Source organism: Ornithodoros turicata, unplaced genomic scaffold (genome assembly GCF_037126465.1).
Source record: "Ornithodoros turicata isolate Travis unplaced genomic scaffold, ASM3712646v1 Chromosome13, whole genome shotgun sequence".
In the NCBI taxonomy this organism is placed as follows: Eukaryota; Metazoa; Arthropoda; class Arachnida; order Ixodida; family Argasidae; genus Ornithodoros; species Ornithodoros turicata.
The window spans coordinates 1,173,382-1,193,890 of record NW_026999307.1 but is presented as its reverse complement, the minus strand read 5'-3'; the positions used below and the strand labels follow the sequence as shown (position 1 = coordinate 1,193,890).

The 20,509-nt window shown below is 45.8% G+C and overlaps 3 long non-coding RNA genes across 5 annotated transcripts in view; all 3 read left to right on the top strand.

Moving 5' to 3' along the window:
• LOC135372184 (uncharacterized) overlaps positions 1–20,509 on the top strand; it is a 352,119-nt gene that overhangs the window by 321,762 nt on the left and 9,848 nt on the right. The window lies entirely within an intron of this gene.
• Positions 5,730–7,126, top strand: LOC135372192 (uncharacterized). 3 transcript variants are annotated; one of them, XR_010415867.1, is made up of 4 exons: positions 5,730–5,847; positions 5,927–6,119; positions 6,185–6,532; positions 6,646–6,717. It is a non-coding gene; the product is annotated as an uncharacterized LOC135372192 (long non-coding RNA). The 3 variants fall into 3 exon arrangements; XR_010415868.1 differs by having other exon boundaries at positions 5,927–6,532; positions 6,653–7,126; XR_010415866.1 differs by having other exon boundaries at positions 5,927–6,532.
• LOC135372194 (uncharacterized) lies at positions 7,147–8,396 on the top strand. Its single transcript, XR_010415869.1, has 2 exons — positions 7,147–8,190; positions 8,253–8,396. It is a non-coding gene; the product is annotated as an uncharacterized LOC135372194 (long non-coding RNA).

Sequence of the window (20,509 nt, the reverse complement as noted above, 5' to 3'; positions counted from 1 at the left end):
GGAGTGGCGGAGGAGCAAATCCTCAAGAAGTCTGCCCCTCGAGTCCAAATCTGAACATCCCCACAAACGGCTGTGTGCATTAAAATCCCCCATAATGAGGAATGGGGCTGCCAGCTGGTCTAAGAGATCTTCGATATCCTGTCGCTGCACATCTGCTGCAGGAGGAAGATATATTGAGCAGAGCGTAAGTGGTGTAGAGAGATTCAATCGGACAGCCACAGCTTCCATTGTTGTTGTCAACGGCACCTCAACTGCAGCCACAGACCGGGATGCTAGAATCGCCACTCCACCTGAGGATCGCGAAACCACCGGGCGATCCCTCCTAAACATTTGGTATTGTTGGAACGGATTTGTGTGTCCAGAGTTCAAATACGTCTCTTGGAGGCAGACGCCAATTCGCCTGTGCGCCTCCAGGAGGTCATGCACATCATCAACATTCGGAAGCACTCCCCTGCAGTTCCACTGCATGAAAATCTTGTGCATATTCAGCATGTTTGGTGTACTTAGGGTGCTTGCACCCTTGCTGGAGGTGCCTTCGGTGACACCTTCTGCGAATGTCCTCTACCTCGACCCGGCTGTTTCCCCTTCTGTTGGTCTGGGGAATTCTGAGGGGTTGGCGATGACTTCTGCGGCGTGCAGCAGTCATCGACATCCATCGACTGAGGTACGGTTTGGACCGAGCCCTCACCGCCCCCATTCCCTTCGGAAGAGGTATTGCCAGCCTGATTGGGGCTGGCGACCTCCTTGTGGCCAGCCCTTGGGCAGGCCACGTTTCCCTTGGGAGACACATGAGCTGTGTCCCCAACGTTTGTGTTGGGAGTGTTGTGTGGGGACTCAGTCTGAGTCTCCACAGATTTCCGAGGTGGCGCCACTCCCCTGCGCATAACCTCGGAGTACGAGTCCTTTCTAGAAAATGCCACCTGTGCCTTCGCTGCAGTATAAGAAAGATTTTGCTCAACTTTAACTTTCAGGATTTCCTTTTCGTCCTTCCACTGTGGGCAGGACCTGGAGTATGCTGGATGGCTGCCACTACAGTTGACGCATTTTACGGCATTTTCACATGTTGGCGACTCGTGGTCTTTCCCCGCACACTTTGCACATGTTGTTTGCCCACGGCATGTCTGTGAGCCATGCCCAAAGCGCTGGCATTTAAAACAGCGCCTTGGGTTTGGAACGTACTGCCGTACATTACAGTTGAGGTAGCCAGCATGTATTGTAGATGGAAGAGTGTGAAGTTGGAATGATAGTACGACATGTTTTGTTGGTATTTCGTTGCCGTCTCTACGCATAATTATTCTCCGTGCACTGACCACTCCATGCTCTCTGAGACCCTCCTCAATTTCAGAGTCAGAGCACATCAGGAGCTCTTTCTCTGAAATGACGCCTTTTACGATGTTGAGTGTCTTGTGCGGAGTGACCGTGACAGGTATGTCGGCAATTGCCTTCAAGGGACTGGAGGGATACGCTCTGTTCCTTTTCTTGGACCTCCACCTGGATGTCACCAGAGCGGAGTTTTCGAGCAGTAATTTCGAGCAGTAATTTTTGCCTATCGTCTGTTCCAGAACTTTAGCAGTTGCAAATGGAGACAGCTTTGACAGTGACTTGATCGATTCATCTGCGTGTATGACAAGGACTCTAGGGAACCATGCTGGCTGTTTCTGGTAGAAAAACTCGGTTGCTGGATTATCTTCGGTGCAGCGCCTCTTCAGGCGCCGATCATGGGGGTTTTTAAAGGTGGTGTCCGGAACAAAAACATAGTTGAGCTGGTGGTGTGTGTGGAATCGCGGTAGCTTAAAATGAATGTCACCGAAAAATTTTCTTCAGAAACGCTGAAAAACATTTGCAAACTTAATTTAACAGAAAAGCGCCGTCTGCTCCCAGTAGCACCATGGATTCGGGCAACAATGTGCGTAACAACGTCACTGGCGTCTGTTTTGGTCACATGATCGCGCACATGGACGGAATGTCAGTTTGCTGTTGATCACGTTGGCGTGACGATTGTGACCGTATAGCTATCCTGCGTTATCCGTTGTCATCCACTTTGATCTACATCATGGTTGGTATGAGTTGTGCTTCGGACTACTGTACGCGGACTTCAGTGAAAGATCCGACGCTCTAGTTTTTTCGTTTTCCGGGAGAGCCGGAATTACGGAAGGCATGGATAGACGCCTTGGGCAAACCACCGGGCTGGAAGCCGGCGAAAGCGGCCAGAGTTTGTTCCGCGCATTTCTCGAGCTGTAGCTTTGAGATAACTGATCGCTTCAAGTTGGAGTTCGGTCTGGCGAAATCTCGGAGGACTTTGAAGCGTGGGGCTGTTCCTCTTGGCTGTGACGAGCTATCGCCAGCAGACGAATGCGCGGAGCTCACGAAACGACGACGAAAGGAGGTAATTTCAGGATTATATATCTCTTTATTGGTAAACTGCAACAGCTGTGTTTGCAGATCGTTGAAGACGCTGTGAGGGAGTATGAGTTGCACAGCGCTGACATGGAAATGTCCGAAGAGTGTGTTCAAACAGGTAATGTTCCATAGCTTCGTGGAATTCCAGGGAACCCAACATTTTTCATGCATTTCGTTTTTTACACTATTTTTCATATGTGACCCGTGACTGAGTCGTTTAGCTAAAAACGCACGAACAAAGCGAACGTACGCTATTTGTGTTTAGTACATGTGCTTTTTGCTTTTAGTGCGTGCTTCCCAACATTTGCTCGATATTATGCAGTTTCCAATATGTTTCTGCATGTTCCTACAGAAGCTATCCAGCCACAGGCACTTCACATCTCCGTTTCTACAGATAGTGAGACAGCTTTGCCATCCTGCTCTGTGACAATGCCTGTTGACCTGAGCTGGCAAGAACAGTTTACAGAGGTCAGTCACAACATGCTTCACATGTCACGTTGTTTTGCTTGGAGTTCTGTTGAGTAACATGTCTATCCCCTCAGATGCCTCAGTCCCCACAAGCACCATCTCCCGTACACAGATGTGACAAAGGAACTCAGACAGATTCCAAGAAGAGAAGCACAGGTGAGTGTTCAACTTTAAACATTACTAAATTTGTAGTCACACTATTGTTCCTCTTCCCAGGTATGCCCCTGTCAAGCAGATGTATATTTTGGTTGTACCTAATTTTATTATTTGTTCATGATTACGTTTCAGGTGTTCAAACTAAGATGCGCACACATCAGAAGGGTACGCAGACATGGTATATTCCATCTGAACCTGCACCCCGTTCTTCAACTCCAGTACCAACAAATGAATCACAAGTGTGGAGTGAAAGTGACAGTGAAACAGAGTGAGTGTTTATGATCGCCTGAGCAGAAAAATTCTTCACGTGCTCATCTATTTGCTGCGGACACTAAGAGGTTGTCATGGTTCATTTCAGGATACGTGATCCTCACGACACTACGTATGACCCCAACCAAAGTGACCTAAACTTGTATGTTAATCTCCAGTTCATTTTGTATTGCTCCTGCATAGGAGCTTATCACTGTTCACATCCTTATAATAGGACGCAGGATACCTCCCTCTGTGAAAGGTCATTCATCGACCACTGTGATACCGCCAACAGCCACACAGAAAGTAGCAGCGTTACTGAGCACTCTACTAAAGATGACGGGTACACCTATGTTCAGAAGCTCTCCTACTACTTGACACTGGTGTAGAGATAGGGTAGCTGGTACAAAATAACCGGAAGAAAACAGTGCAAGAAGAAGAGGACAGAGCGACACGATACAAGCGCTGTATCGAATCCTCACGAACACTCAGCACTTGTATCTTGCCCCTCTGTGCTTGTCTTTCTTGTTTTCTTCCAGTTCTGTCATGCTACGTTATGGTTATTGGTATCCCTTATTTCAGGCACGAAACCAGCGACACTCACCAACACCGAGAGCCAATGTACATGGTTTCGGAAACCTGCCTTCTTCAGCTGCTCAAGACTTGCCCAGAATGTTTGACGACAAAAACTGTGACAGAACTCAACTGCAAGGGCTCGTGCCTACGTGTAACTGTGACATGCCAAAACAATCACACCAGGGTTTGGTACAGTCAGCCTTCGCTTGGTGGAAAGCCAGTTGGAAACATCATAATGAGCGCCGCCATACTTTTTTCGGGATGTAGCCCTACAAAGGTGTTGCGACTATTCCAGTTCATGAAGCTTGCCAGCGTAAAGAAGACCCAGTACTTCAGAATGCAGCATTGCTACCTTTTTCCCGCAGTCAAGGAGGTAAAGCACAAGTCATTTTCTATTTACAGAAAGCATGATGGACTCCCTTTATCTAATTTTTTAAAAATTTGCTCTTCCAAGGCATGGAAGTTGGAGGAAGAAGCCTTGGTGTGCGCCCTCAAGGAAACGCCTCTAACACTTGCAGGCGACGCCAGGTGTGATTCTCCGGGACATTGCGCACTAATGGGGACATACACAGTCCTGGAGACATCAGTCAATAAGATTCTTCACTTTGAGCAGATTATGGTAATTCAGTGCATCAGAGATTAATTATGTGTGCGATGAACTTTGCTTCTGTGTTTCATATATTACAGTCACCAGAGGTATCCTCCAGCAACCAAATGGAAAAGGTTGGCCTTGAGCGGGTCTTGGGCTACCTCGAACAACAAGAAATGACGGTTGACATGCTGATCACTGACAGGCATACTGGGATTAAAGCACTCATGAAGACCAAGCCCATTAAACATAGATTTGATGTGTGGCATGTAGCTAAAGGCAAGTTTGCGAACAAGGCATTGAAGTAATACAATGAAATCCCCTCATCAGTGTAGAATTTGGCATTCTGTAATGTTTTCTTCGTAACGCACACCAAATTTAAATATATGAACCCTCTACTTCAAGGCATCAAGAAGAAAATTGCTGCAGCAGCACAAACAAAGGCACACCAAGTACTAGGCCTGTGGTGTGAGAGCATCATAAGGCACTTGTACTGGTGTGCAAAAACAAGTTCCGACAATGGAGAGGAGCTACTGGCCAAGTGGACTTCTGTCATGCGTCATGTCATCAATGTCCACACGCACCCCAATGCATTGCACCCAAGATGCTTTCATGATGACCCCGGAGAAAGGCTGTGGCTTCTCGAAGGTGAGTGCAGTGCAGTAGTGCAAATTGTGTACGAGCCTTCCCTTGTTGTGTCATAAGTATATTCCAGGTTTTCCTTGTTGCCAAATTAGTGAATGACTGACATACTAAACATTGGTATGACGAGTTCTTATGTATGCTTTGTAGGCACAGAACCATTCATGAAGCTTCACAGCATTCTCATGTCAAAGTACCTGTTAGTTGACATCCCGAAGCTGTCTCCACGCGACCAGACCTATGGACTTGAAGCCTACCATAGCCTCCTCATCCATTTTGCACCAAAGTCGCACAGCTACACATATGAAGGCATGCTGGCAAGGTACTGCTTAGTTTACAACATTGAAAAAGAAATTCAAATAGGGATTAGGTTTACACATAAGGTGAGCCAGCCTATATGTGTGACGACATGCTGCACATGCCGCAGTGTAGGACTATGGATAATTTCGACCATCTGGGGTTCCTTTGACGTGTGCTGCAAATCTCTGACATCTTACAGCATTTCAGCTTTAATGAGTTCATTCATTTTATCAGCTCAGTTCATGAGTTCACAGGAGTAGTGATGTTCCTCTAACTGCATGTATACCTTGAACAATAATGAAGGTGACATATATTCTCTAGGACCCAGGTTGCTGCACTGCACTATAACTTCAACAGTGCCAGGATAGTGCTCAAAAATGACGACGGAACTGACAAGTATGTCCTGAAAGGGTCTAAACCAAAGAAACAGTGGGTTGTCATTCCACTGAAGGAAAATGTGTCATATGGTAAGTACACTTATAAACACTTCATGTTGTATGTGTCACATGCTACACACAGTTTCAAAAAAAATACTATACATTTCAGGCTACGTGGACAAGCTATTCGCAGAGCTCTTCAGATGTTTGAGCAAGTGGCCAACATATGAAAGTGCCGAGAGGGCAAATCCACGTGTGCAGCGGCCAACACTGTGCAGCTCCTATGGAGAGAAGCCAAGCATCGAAGAAGTTAGGCAGAATCATTGGAGTAGATTCCAAAGATAGATACATCCGTATGCAAGGTAGGCCGCTGGTGCAATCACTGGTTGCTTGTAATGCGATTCGATATGACCATGCATTATCACAGTTGAAGGGAGACTGCACACAGAGAAGAATGAAAGGAATGCCCTTGTAGCTGATGCTTTGGATGTGTATCACACTTCACACAAAAGGTAAAGGTGCCTCTTTTAGACGTAAAGCACTGAGAGAAACAAAAATAATGCAATCAATGCAATTTTCACCCTGATTTTCATAAGTCTAACACCCAGCACAAGGCCCTAATTTACGCACTAGCTAGCATTTATATTGTGATGTGTGACACTCGCATAATTGTAGGTTGCTTGGAGCAGGTGAGCTGGATCAGCTGTAGTGATGATGGTAGTGTCTGTGCTCCTGAACTGACCTTGACAAACTCGTGACAAAATGTGGACTACAGGTTAGGTTTTATTCGATTGTAGGCATTGTAATCTGCAAAATTATATGCATGTATAGGATGTTTCTAGAAAATCTCCTCTTACGTGAACCTTAATCCTACATGCATGTAACAAGATACAAGACAAGTGGGATATGACAGCTCATGCACACCACGACAACAGATGAAAACGGGCAACAGATGAAAATTATGACCGTGATTGCCAGGTAGCATACCACTGGGAAGCCAGTATGTGATATGTCATTGCATATGTTATGTAGGCAAACTGAGGAAACGTCAGTATAATTCATTATCACAGATGACGACAAAATGGTGCAATGCGAAGAATGGTCTGTTTTTAATTGGGGCTGCCTTCTCACTGAAGATAAGTATTGCACGTACATGCAATCTTATACATATAAAATATAGTAGGTTACAATGACTTGAGAAACAACACAGTGTGACATTGGTATAATTATCTGTTGCAGGTATGGCTGAAGGTAGCACCTTGAGAACAGGTGATTGCAGTTGCCATGTAGGATACTTTTGGGACGCTGGTACGCGATATAACACTGAATATATTATGTAAGCAAACTGAGCAAACATTGATAAAATGCGTTATCACAGAAAAAGGCAAAATGGTGAAATGCGAAGAATGGCCTGTGCTGTTTGGTTATGGCTGCCTTCTCACCTAAGATAAGTGTTACACTTATATACAACCTAACATATAAAATATAGTAGGTTACAATGACTTGAGAAACAACACAGTGTGACATTGGTATAATTATCTGTTGCAGGTACATTATGAAGGCAAACTGAGCAAACATGGATATAGTTTGATGTGATCACAGATGAAGCAAGAATGGCACATCTATGCAAAGAATGACAAGAGTGGAATGAACTTCTGTTCCATGAAATATGGATTTCTTCCCACACAAGATAAGTATCACATTTGCACACATGATGAAATTTTAAACATATTATTAGTGACGTCACTTTTATGGACATAAGGTTCACAATTAACCTGCTGCTTCACAAGGTTTGAGCACCTTGAGGAATTCCAGAGAAATTAGCAGACTAATTTTTGAACTGTTGCAAATTGTGAATTGACATCAAGTATATTTTAGAACAGCTTGAAAAGCTAGATGAACACACTGGTGTAACTTTGTAGCTTCAGAAGAAGTAATGCTGTGGCAGTCTGTAAGGAAGAGCTGCACGAAGCTAACTTGCACTAACCTGACTAGAACAAACTAACCTAACCTAAAACAACTTCATCTAACACGACAATGTTGAAAGCGGTCTGCCCCGACAACCTCAGATGTATAAACAATTGGGTCCGTCGGATCGTCTGTGTTATGAGGACCTAGACTGTTTCCTAACCTAACCTAGAGCTGCACGAAGCTAACTTGCACTAACCTGACTAGAATAAACTAACCTAACACGACATAATGTTGAGCCGATGGACCCCGATGTATAAACAATCGTGTCCGTCCGACGGACCTTTAGACACTTCCTTATAAGATATTACAAAGGCTAAGATTGATATGGTTATACATTATCACAGACAAAGAGAAAATGGCACATTGTGAAGAATGCGGCTTGGTGACAGTGACGGCTATAGGCAGTGTGTGCTCGTGGATAAATCAATTATGGATGCCTGACTATGCAGGATGGTACCCCAGGTGAGTGAAGCACACCACTTTTCAGATCATTGTGCTATTTTTAATGCTTGCTGGAACTGTAGGCCTTGACCACCATGGCGGAGATGAAGCTGCGTGTTCACCTGTACAGAAAGAAGACTGTGTGTACAAGACTGGGACATTGTACCCCTTTGAATCCAAAATCCTGAATACACACATCAATAAATGTGTTGTGCTACATCTTTCCATCATCATCCCTTTCTTATGTGTGCATGTGCTACACAGCATTTCCTAGCAGAAATTACTGTTCATTGCAGCATACATAGTACTACTTTATGCCTGATCCACGGCCTACTAGATTATAACGAACATGTCATAGGCATCCCTTCCCAGCACCGCATTTGGAAGCTAGCAGTGGTGCTACTCATCAGCCTGGTTTCTGCAATACTTTGTACTCCAGCTTACCTTACTTTAATATTTTTGTACAACTGGGGGATATCGCACGGGAGACGCTTCTTTCTAAAATTGATCATCATCATCACATATACTTGCTTACCATGAATGACTCTTTGCACAAGCCCTTTTGATAATGTTCTGCATACAAGATTTCAATGAAACAAAATGCAGCTGAGCCATTGCAACATTGTCATGCTGTTGGAGGGTGTATTTCTTCATGTAAAATTTTTCCAAGCTTTTCATAACATCTGGTACAAAATCCAATAGTACACTGCCTTGCTGACAAGTTCTATAGGGCAAAATAATAACCATACTTAGCTGTTTCTATGAAGCCGATAACTTTGCGATGGGAAGGCGTCCCTAATTCTGCGCAGGACACACCCCGGGATGTTTTGGCGGTTGCCACGTCCAAGGTGACCCCACACCCACCAGACGAAAATCCTATAGGCTGTGTACCTGAGTGAACTGTACATACAGGGAATAAAAAGGAACCAGTTCGAAAAATAACCAAGGAACGATTTGAAAACGCAATCTGTAACGCTCACTACATTCTACGAGTACGCACCTGTTTTCGTCGCTGCATTCTCCCATATATGTTGGACAATAAAACCTCTGCATCCTCGAATGCACTTGTAGCTGCCGCCTATCCATACACATCGGCTCGAACAGCGAATGGTCCATGACGCAGTCGACGCCTTCTTCGTCACACACAACTGCCGTTTGGTCAATGTAGCGGCAACACAGCCACTCGTCTGCTTCGACCATTCGGCAGCGACCACACAGGCACCTAGTGATAAACTTTATTACGGCCTAAACTGCACAGAAAGGGTAGGGGAAGCTGGAAACGTCTCTTACCCATCTGTGGAGCCCTGTGAAGCGTCCTCTGCGCATTCGTCGCTCGACGCGTCGCTGACGCTCACGTCGCGTGGCAAAGGCAAAGGGTCGGTCACAAACGGCGATTCTCCGTGAGAAATAATAATTTCATCCTCATCGAACTCGCAATGACTGGATGAAATCCCTACAGAAACGTCCGTCGGCATAGCTTTAGACAGTTTCGGATGCGGCGCGATCGCAGCTGAACCAGTGACACAATGCGACACCACCCACCACGGACGAGAAGCCAGTGACGTCACCGGAAGACAGGAGCAAGGCGAAGCGAGGGAGCGCCGTTTGAACAGGAAGTAGACGTCTGCTTTCAGAAGTGGCGTTTTTCGTGTTTTGCAACGAAACATGAACGTATTTCGCGAAACTTTTGCTGTTTTATCGTGATGGAAGGCTTCCTGAATTCAATGTGACACCAAGTCCGAGAAACTTGTTTTTTCGCGGACACCACCTTTAAGGGGTTTGTTTGCCATATGTGTTGTGTGTGTGATTCAGTGCGGAGGCCGTGCCGCCCACCACCGAGCCCAACCAGGGGACCGTGCTCCGCACGGTGGCACGTGCCCTCACACTATACCCAGGCGCAGGCGCGTAGCTCTGCACGAGGTTGACCCTTGCCGCCGCAGCGACTAAGCTGGATAGCCCTGGCCGGGCCTTCCAGGACCAGCCGTCTATGGGAAGCTGGGGCCAAAGCGGTGTGTTGCTTTCCAGGAGGGGCCTTAAGGGTCCTAAACATCCTCCGGGGCCACTCAACCGCCAGGGTCCCCTTTTTTCCCAGACACGGGAGAGCCACGCACAGGTCTCCCTCCCGCGGCGACCCAACCGTAAATGCGGGAGGGGGCTACTGCGGCTACTGCCGGGCGATGGGGGCGCCACTTTCCCGACGCCGATACTCGCTACGAGCGATATTCCATTTCTCTGGGGCGAGTCGACGAGGCTTGAAATGAACCAGTGGGCCCGACGTCAGTATGTAACGAACGACGTCATGACGTACGGGCTTGGTCCAGTCCGGAGGCAGCGATAGAGATGGGAACTCGCTGAGTACTGCCGCGAAGGGAGACTGAAGAGCTGAGAGAGACGACGCAGGGAAGGTGATGCGCGGAGATGTACCAACGCCCAGGACGTGCAGCTTGGTCGTAGAGTCGATTAAAGACTTGCGGGCAACATCGACCAACAGACTGAAGTGCTGTAGAAGGTCTGCCCTAATGATGGCTTGGTCGATTGCTGCTACCTTGAATTTCCAAGAGAAAGGTCGCCGTAATCCGAGGTTCAAAGTGAGCGACCGCTCACCGTAGACTGGTATGCCAGTGTTGTTAACGGCAGTTAGGTGGTAAATGGGGCTCCGTAGCTTGTCTGACCGCGTAGCTTGGATGCTGATTTCGGCCTCAGTGTCTACGAGGAAACGGCGCTGGGACGTCCGGTCGAGCACGAAGAAAAGACGGCCCGTACGTCGCGGTGAGCGGGGGGCTCGTCGCCTCTAGAGCTCCCCGGGGGCATATCCCGGTTAGGAGCAAGGGGGCGTGCAGTTGCGGGCTTGGGCGCCGAAAGACCAGTGGTACCAGCAGAACGGGGATGGGTTTGGTTGACGCTGGAACATAGATTGAGAAGTTACCCGTCAAAAAGAACTCGTTACAAGTTAAGTTACCGTGTGAAAAATGTAACTAAGTTAATAACGAAGTTTTTCAGCCTGAAAGTTACCATTGCGCAAAAGGACCAAGTTAAGTTACAAGTTACCAAAAAAAGAAACTTAGTTACAGTAACGAGTTACCTCGAACTATGCGCTGGAATGCCGGCGACGGAGATCTTCATGCGCCTGCGGTTGGCGCGAGGCGAGCGCGTTTGGCGGTGAAATTGCGCGCGTGGCCCAGAGGAACGATCATGGGAGCTGACGGATGCCACGAGACTGCTCATGCTCTGGATGTCGGCCCTTAGTAAGCCGAGGTCAGATTGAGGTGGCTCAGGTTGCCCCGGGAATGAAGAGTTCCTAGGCGGCGGAGAGAGCCCACGACTTGCCGTTGGGGCGAGGGCGCAAACGGAGGGTTGGGCGACCTCCGTAATTTAGTCCGCGTGCAGGGCCAACTCACTGAGGGAGAGGGTCGAAGCGGTGGCTAATGTCATTTGTACCGCCGAAGGCAGACGCTGGAGGAAAAGTTCCTTCAGAAAAGATTCGTCAAATGTGGCTTCCCGATCGCCGAGGAGGCCTTGCAAGTGGCGCAGGAATTGGAACGGTCGTCTGTCCCCGAGGTCCTCGCCTGACAACAGTTGTTGAAAACGTGGACGTTCGGAGGCCGTAGTGCGTTTGATTGAAATTGTTGCTTTATTGGTGCCCAAGAACAGCCTCATAGGCCTTAGTATTGGCGCACACAACATCACACATGTTAAAATGAGATACAAAATACTGTACAAGAAAGCAAGATAATTGAACAAAACTAAAGAAGATGCGAACAATAAAAAGGAAACCTACATAGAAACTATATGAAAAATCCAAAAAGCAGACATGAAAGTAGTAGATAGATAATGGTAATCTCTCTCTTAAAGAACACAAAGGAAGGAAAGAAGATGTCACATGACATTGAAATTGAATTCAGCAACATTTGGCAACGTACAATAGAATCGTAAGGACAGAAACTCTTTACATAAAATGAAGGCGGATTGCGGAACGCAGCTCGAGGAAGGCAAAAACTAAGACGACTTAAGAGAAATGAAGAATCAATAGATGAACGTACACATTTATAAGTAAACAAAGCATCAGCAATATTGCGTCGTGCATGCAGTGGGCGTAAGTTGAAATGCATCAACAAACCATTGTAGTCATACAATTTAAAGGCCGGGATGCGCCGTAGAAAAAAGTAGTGAAGGACATGAAGAGCTCTTTTCTGGACAGCTTCAAGGCGATTCACATCAGTGACGCACAGAGCATTCCACACAACCGACGCATACTCGAGTCTTGGGAGGACACACGATTTGCACAGCGTTATAAAGACAGTGGGTGAATCAAAAACTTTACATTTATAGGTTAAAAGGCCCAGAACGCGTAGTGCGGAAGCCCTGGCCGCATTGACATGTTCGCGGAAATGCAGTTTGGAGTCAAAAGTCACACCGAGATCACGAATTGTATTCACTCGGCATATAACACCATCGCACAAGTACGAAAAGATACTAACGTTCTTTTTACGAGTGAATGAGACGACCTTAGTCTTAGTACTGTTAATTTTAAGCTTATTGACAGAAAACCAAGTAGTGATATGAGACACATCCTCGTGTGACAGAACACAATCAGAGGGACTAGATATCACTTTGATCAATTTAAGATCGTCAGCATACTGCAGTAGCGTGGAGTGCTGAACACATGATACAATGTCATTAACAAAAATGTTGAAGTGCAACGGTCCAGGATTGGACCCCTGGGGAACCCCAGATGTAAGGAAGTACACATTTGAGTGTACTCCATGGACACAAACAGATAGTATACGACGTAAGTACGATCCAAAAAAGCGAATTAGGGAGTCACAAATACCGTATGTGGCTAGCTTGCATAAAAGGAGATCATTATTCATTAAATCAAACGCTTTAGAAACGTCAAATAAGATAACATCAACTTGACTGCGTGAATTCAGAGCCGGAGACACAAATGACATGAAAGACACCAAATTAGTGAGGGTCGACCTACCCTTAGTAAAGCCATGTTGAGTGTCCGCAATTTTGCATTTGAAAAAGGAGGTAAATATACATCTATAATTTGCTCAAACACTTTGGAAGATGCAGACAATATACTCACCGGTCTGCAGTTATTCACAAGGTGTACGTTAGCAGATTTGTGGACAGGAACAATCGCGGAAGACTTCCACAGAGTACGAAATGTATTGCACTGTAAATGTTAACACAGGCGAGAAGATATCACAATAAGCCTTAAGGAAGACAGCAGGAATGCCGTTAGGCTCTGGCCTAGTGGTTGGCCTTAGCTTGCGTGTAGCAGCGTTAACATCGCTTTCAGTTATAGTAAACGATGGTAAATTATCAACGCAAGAGGAGACTGGTAAACTAATGCCTGCAACAGAGCAGTTAGAGTCATCATATACAGAAGCGAAATGCGTGGCAAACAGGTTAGCGACAGTACAGGGGTCAGACTGCAGAGTATTGCCGTCATGTAGAGACAGCGTCACGCCATGTTCCCGATGTTCATGCTTATACCATTTCCAAAACTTTCGGGGATTGTTGCGGAGGTCAGTCTGCACATCATTCAGGTACAATCTCCGGTCATTATCAATCATTTTTTAGAAGGGACCGGTAGGCTGCAAACTGGCTATAATCCAGCGTATTGCCATACTTTTTGAATCTTCTATGGAAGTAGTCTTTTTTCTTCAGGTAGAGACGGGTCTCATGCGAAAACCAAAAAGGAAATTTACGACGAGATGGCTTTCGGTGCGGAACAAACTGGCGGATGCTATTCGCCACAATGTCGGTGAAACGAGAAACAGCTATATACGTGAGGCCGACAACGGCAAGCTATATTGGGGTCAGTACAGTTAAAAACAGATGAGAAATTGGTTGAAACAAGATGGTGATATAACCCTACATAATCACCCCTATCTAACGCCAGTTGCGGAGCCCCGACACGGGGTGGCTGTGTACAGACATGCGGCAATAAAGTAAACAAAGGGGGATGGTATGCATCAACAGGGAGCAGAATTGACGGAGGGTGCACAAAAGACACATCAAAATTAGAGAAACACAAGTCCAATGTAGAACCAAACTGATTCGGTAGATCATTGAATTGGGAGAGCCCGTGAAACTTAGTAAAATCAAAGAGCGCATGACCAAGGCGCGCCGAAGTACGTCCTAGCACCTCCCCATTCACAAAATCAACACCGGGTGCATTAAAGTCACCTAGAATTAGAATTTTGCATGAGCTATTGACAAGTTTGTTACCCTGGAGAAGAAAATAGTTTTCAAGAGAAGTCACATTATAAGCAGGGGGGAAATAATGCACACCGATCAAAATATTTTCATTACCACGAAGAGTGCACTCGATCCAAACGCATTCAGGGACCAGCTCGAGATCCGAACGGCTGCTTTTAAGGTGTCGTAAGGTGTTGTGCCCATCGATGCGCACAGAATGTCGGCAAAGTCGGAGGCGACCTCAGGAGAGAGAGAGAGAGATTATGGTTTTAATGGCACAAAGACAACAAAGGCCATAGAGGCCATAGAGACCTCAGGAGGTACAGTAGGAGACGACATGCTTGTATATAATAACCTGTGTTGTTATACCTGCGAGCTGGAACTGGCACTCGGCTTGGACAAACCAGATGGAAGGGTTCGCAGGCCAAAAGGGCGCAGCCGAACTGCGACGTGGTTAATGTGCGAAGTCGCTGGTGAATCCTCCATGAGTGAAGCGAAGGGGCGTTCGAAACACGTTCGGGTCACCAGTTGTGGGTTGTCGCGACAAGGGGAAATGTAGGAGACAACCACACAGGTTGATGGCAGGCGAAAGAATGATTTATTGGCGTGAGCGCCAGATGGTGCGCGCGCGATGGCCGATAAACTTTGTCGTCGCGCACCACAAAGGGAAGCGGTGACGTTCTCGCTACGGCGGTAGCGAAAGCTATATTGGTCGATTAGTAGCCTGCGCATCCTGCAGTGGAATTGTCCATCAATTTCTTCTGCCTTACCCGATCCCCAGACGCTTGTTTCCCACTGCTCCCCTCATGTAATTCTCTTGCAAGAACCTGGTTAGTTCCCAGCGCAACTTTTTCTATCCCGGTTTCATTTTAGCAATTAAATTGTGAATTCACCATTTTTATTTGAGGGAATACGTTCGCAGGTGCACATCGAACGCAAGTCTTCTCAAGAGGTGAGGACTCCGTGATTCAGTTCATCAACGGTTCTGGTTTAGTGGAATAAGACCGCCCGAGTCTATAAAATAGTCTCAAGATGAGAATAAATTCCGCATTTACATTCGATATATCTTGGCATAAAAACGCTCAATTCGTTATTCTTCTTCCTTGAAGGGATACGTTCGCCAGGTGCACATCGAACAAAAGGCTTCACAACAATTGCGTCAAGTGAGGTTCAGTGCGACGAGCCCACTGGAATTTGAACAACACAGCCACAACATGAACCGCGTTAGTTGCGTATCTTGGACATCATAATGTAAAATTCAGCTTCCCTTTCAATAAATATATATTCCCTCCCCCCCTCGGCTAACTTTATTCGTGATTTTTGCAATAAAATCGTGAATTCGCCATTTTTACTTGAGGGAATACGTTTGCAGGTGCACATCGAACGCAGGTCTTCGCAAGAGGTGCGGACTCCGTAATTCAGTTCATAAACGGCTCTGATTTAATGAAATGAGCCCGCTCGAGTCTCAACAATACAGCCACAAGAAAAACATTATTTGCGCATTTACATTCAATAAATATTGGCATTAAAACACTGAATTCAATACCCTTCTTTCTTGAAGGGATACGTTCGCCAGGTGCACATGGAGCAGAAGGCTTCCCAACAAGTGCGTCATATAATGTTCAGTGTGACGAGCCCGCTCGAATTTCAACACAGCCATAACATGAACAGCGTTAGTTGCGTATGTTAGACATCATAATGAAAACTTCAGATACCTTTATTGGTGATTTTAGCAATAAAATTGTGAATTCACCATTCGTACTTGAGGGAATACGTTCGCAGGTGCACATCGAACACAAGTCTTCTCAAGAGATGCGGACTCCGTGGTTCAGTTCATAAACGGCGCTGGTTTAGTGGAATGAGCCCGCAGGAGTCTCAATGATACAGCCACAAGAAAAGCATTAATAGGTGACCGGTAAATTCTCAAGGAACTGACGTCAGCGCCCACGTGGCTTCTCACTTCTGTGTCTACAGACTTGGGTGGCGGGCTTGATTTGGCTGCGCCCAGACTTGTACGTATTTTGAGTATTGTATTTAAAATACTGTATTTTAAATACAATTTGCGGTATTTTGGTACTCTACTCCATACTTTTTGTTTTCTGTATTTGTACTCTATTTAAAATACATTTTATGGTATTTTCTACTCAATGCTCTAATTACATATTTTCGATCTCCCTCTCAAATTTTCGGTGTCTCGTCTTTCCATTATCCTGCTTGTTCAGTGGAAATTTCCTGAGTCCCTCGGACTTGACCCGGATAGTGACTCTTGACCCGGACATTGGACCTTCTTGGAAGTCTCCATTTAGAGGCCTTGCCCCATGTGTACTAATCCTTGGCCAGTGAGTGTTCTATTATGTGTGCCCTGACGCGGTGGCGCCGAATTCTGACCTCGCCGAGCAGGGACCTGCTAGAAATTTGCTTTGTTCTGGGTCGCATATACTTAGTAGAGTTATGTGGTATCTCTTTGTCATCTTTTTGGGACTTGTGTTTAAAAGACTTCTATCACACAGCGGCGGCTAGCGTTGTGCGCGGGGTTTAAGTGATTCATGTGGCATAGCGGGAACTTGCCGCATTGACCAGTGACCGGTGACTTTTTGCGTTCAAGGATAAATAGACAGAATGGCGTAAATGCAGGCTAGCTTGGCTTGCCTAGCAGGGCTTGCCTATCATGGAAGGATAAATAGTATCTTAATTTTACTTCAAATACTTTTTGAAGTATTTTGTACACTATCTTAATTACTTCAATTTTCATGTATTTATACTCTATGTTAATTACATTCTAACGTTAGTATTGATTATGTTATCTTAAATACATTTTTGAGTATATTGTACATGTCTGCTGCTGCTGCTTGTTTCGCGCTTGTTTTCGGAGCCTGTGTGCGGTGGAATGGGCGTTTGTTCCGCGTATGGGTGCACAAACTCTTCGCAGAAAGGGTTCAAGCTGTTCCGATCCCTGTGGAACGCGGGACGTCAAAAGTAGTGGGCCGTTGCCGTGAAGTGGGCGGACCCCAGCTATAAGTTTTGGATGACGAACAAAAATTCTAGGATTTGTGAGGCACACTTCGTTTCGGCTACGCCATAGCTACTGACACTCGTAGTACGTGAGGCTTTCGTGACTAGTGAGCTTGTAATAACTATAATAAAAACTTTCGACCAACTCGGAAGAAACGCACATTTACCGCCCTCATTCTACCTCCAGCTCTGGCAATATGCAAATACACAAAAGGAAGCTAGTATTGCTGCAGTCCGCCGTCACTGTACATCCATGAGCTAGACGCGCGGCTATTTGACTTTCCGCTCGTAACCTCGCTCGCCAGGGACGCTTACAAGTAATACCGCGTCACACACAGGTCTTATTAACTAAAACTTTCAGTCTTCACATTTTGTTCTGGCAGTTCTTACCTCGTTTTTAGCACGCTTCGACAGGTACTATGCCAGCCACCCACCGCCATGGCAAGCGCCGTAAATATAATTCCAGTGTCAAAGTGACTGTTGCCCCCGCCCCCTTTCCTTTTCTATTTTTTTTTTTGTCAACCTGCTGGTGGAGCTGCATGAAGACAGGAATTCGTCTAGTACCTGCTAGCTGCAGCGCGCCTTGAGAGGTACTTCTCCCTCAAATTATCATGATAAAACAACTGCAAAAGTGCGTCGTCGTTGATTGCTTTAGCGATCATATTGCGGTCATTCATATCGCATAATTCATCCTTTTTTCTCACTTGTCTCTCTCTTTCTACGAGTATATGATTTTAACTCATGTGCACATATAGAAAGGCACATCGTAATTTATATCATAGACGGCGTTCTTACTACCGCTTTTACCTGCTTTGCAAGCTAATCCGAGGGCCTATCTCACGTTGCCACAATACGCGTCGTCTGCTAGCGTAGACACGGAAGTGGAGCCTTCCCATGATTCTTAGAAAGTGCCGATCACCTATTGCGCATTGACATTCACTAAATCTAGGCACTGAAACAGTGAATTTATTACTCTTGCTTCTTGATGGGGTACGTTCGCCAGGTGCACATCGAACAGAAGGCTTCACAACACAAGCAAGAGATAGCGTTGCACTGAAGGCTTCACAATTTGTCGTAGTGGTGAAGCAAATTTGCTGAATATTCCGTCCAAGTTACTCACTAGACGCCCGTCGATGTTCACCAGGTGAGGGAACCTTTCAGTAACACCTGCGACTTGCAAGCTCGGTTGAAAAGATGAGGGCATCTGTACAAAATTGTTCCATGGGCCGCTCTGTTACTACAGGGGGGCTATTCTCGATGAAGTAATGCGTGCATTACTTCGTTTGCGAGCTATCATTGGTCGCCGAGCGAAGAAGGCGTGAAGATACCTCACGCGCACGCAGAGATGTACGTAACCCGTTACTAGTAATTGCGTTACTAGTAATCAATTACTTCTTTCAGTAATTTTTTAACATAATCAATTAATTTTGTGAGCAAGTAATTTTCCAAGTAATCTGATTACAATTTTCAGTAATCAATTACCGAGTAATCGATTACTTTTTTAACCTTCTGTCAACTCTTTCCAGCAAGCCAATCTGTTCTTCTGTTCCACCACGAGTTCAACTGCAGCAATGACGCAGAGGTCACTGTGACGCCCGTCTCTAGTCCACACGTGTTCCATGCATACCACAGTAATGTGATAATCCCTTATACCGCGACCTGCTGGAGCAACAGTAAAATATGTGACTGTTTTGATAAATTGTGCGGGCTGAACATAACAATAGTAATAAAATGAAGCGGATCTTTCGATGTTGTTTTAAATGTGTACATAAATGTGTAATAAACCCGTGTATGCGTTTTGTATGTTGCTTTCAAATGTATTTATGAATTTCACTTATCATGCATGTTGGTGTCTCATATTAGAATTTGCAACAAGAGCTGCATGGCTACATTCACTGCAGGCTTGTTGGCTTTGCTATGGCCCACAGCTTAAAAGTAACGGGAAAAGTAACGCGTTACATTTTTTAATCGGTAACGTATTATATTTTCGATGAAGTAATTTGTAACGGTAAAGAGTTACTTTTCGCGCAGTAGTAACAGTAATTGTAATCAATTACTTTTTTCGAGTAACGTGTACAACTCTGCGCGCACGCAACCAATGCTAAAGCAGTTAAGCATGCAGTTGCATTGTTGCACTAGGCGACCGCCTCACGAGACCGCCCTTGCATTCCGTTTCTGGAAACGGAAGAGCACAATGCGAAGGAAAGATTTGTGGGAATACGTAAGAGTGTAGCAATATGCAACTTAATTGCGCCGAGACAATTTTCTCGGACTTGTAAGAGCTAAAGGGATGAAAATATGTGACGGTGAGCAGATTGGCATTACGAAGTTGCTGACAGTATGGTGGCGCTCGCGCATGAAATTTTGCTGCAATTTTGAACAAACCGAGTGGCAGGAACAAAATTTGTGCAAGTGTAATGGCCGTTGGAGCGATTGCTAGTTCTTGTCTTATGAACACCGTCGCAGTTTTCACGTAAATTTTTGAGGACATTCCCCTAATTTCCTCGTTTGACAAATACACAATAGTTATTCGCAATGTGCGTGCATCGTCGCGTGCATGGAACATATGATGCAGCCGCATCCTCGCGAGCTCGGGCCATCGACAGTGACCATGGAAGTGACAATTGCATAGCTCGCATTGCCGACGTCTTTTTTTTTATTTCCCTTGAGAATCAGTATTTGCCAAGTTCTTCGAATGGGAGGCCATCCGTCTCCTCCCCCCTCCCACCCACCCACACACCTTAATACCACAAAAATCTGGGAGACCCCCCCCCCCCCCCTACAATTTTGTGACACTGCACAATACTTCGTCAAAAGCGTGTAAAAGCACCCCCCACCACCCCCGGAGGAAGAAATTCAGTGTAAACTACTGAGACCATCCCTTTGTTTGCACACGACGTTACATCGGAGATACGGCTCAATCGAGATGTTGTGTGGTGAAGTACATCGGAGGTGCGGTGCTATGTGGTGAACCAACAACAATATACATCGGCCATCATTATCCCAAGCAAATGCAATGTACGTCACCGTTGAGTCGCGAAAACATTGGCGAGCAAGATATAACACCATAACCCAAGGTATGTATCCTATGTCGATCATACCGCCGTCCTTGATC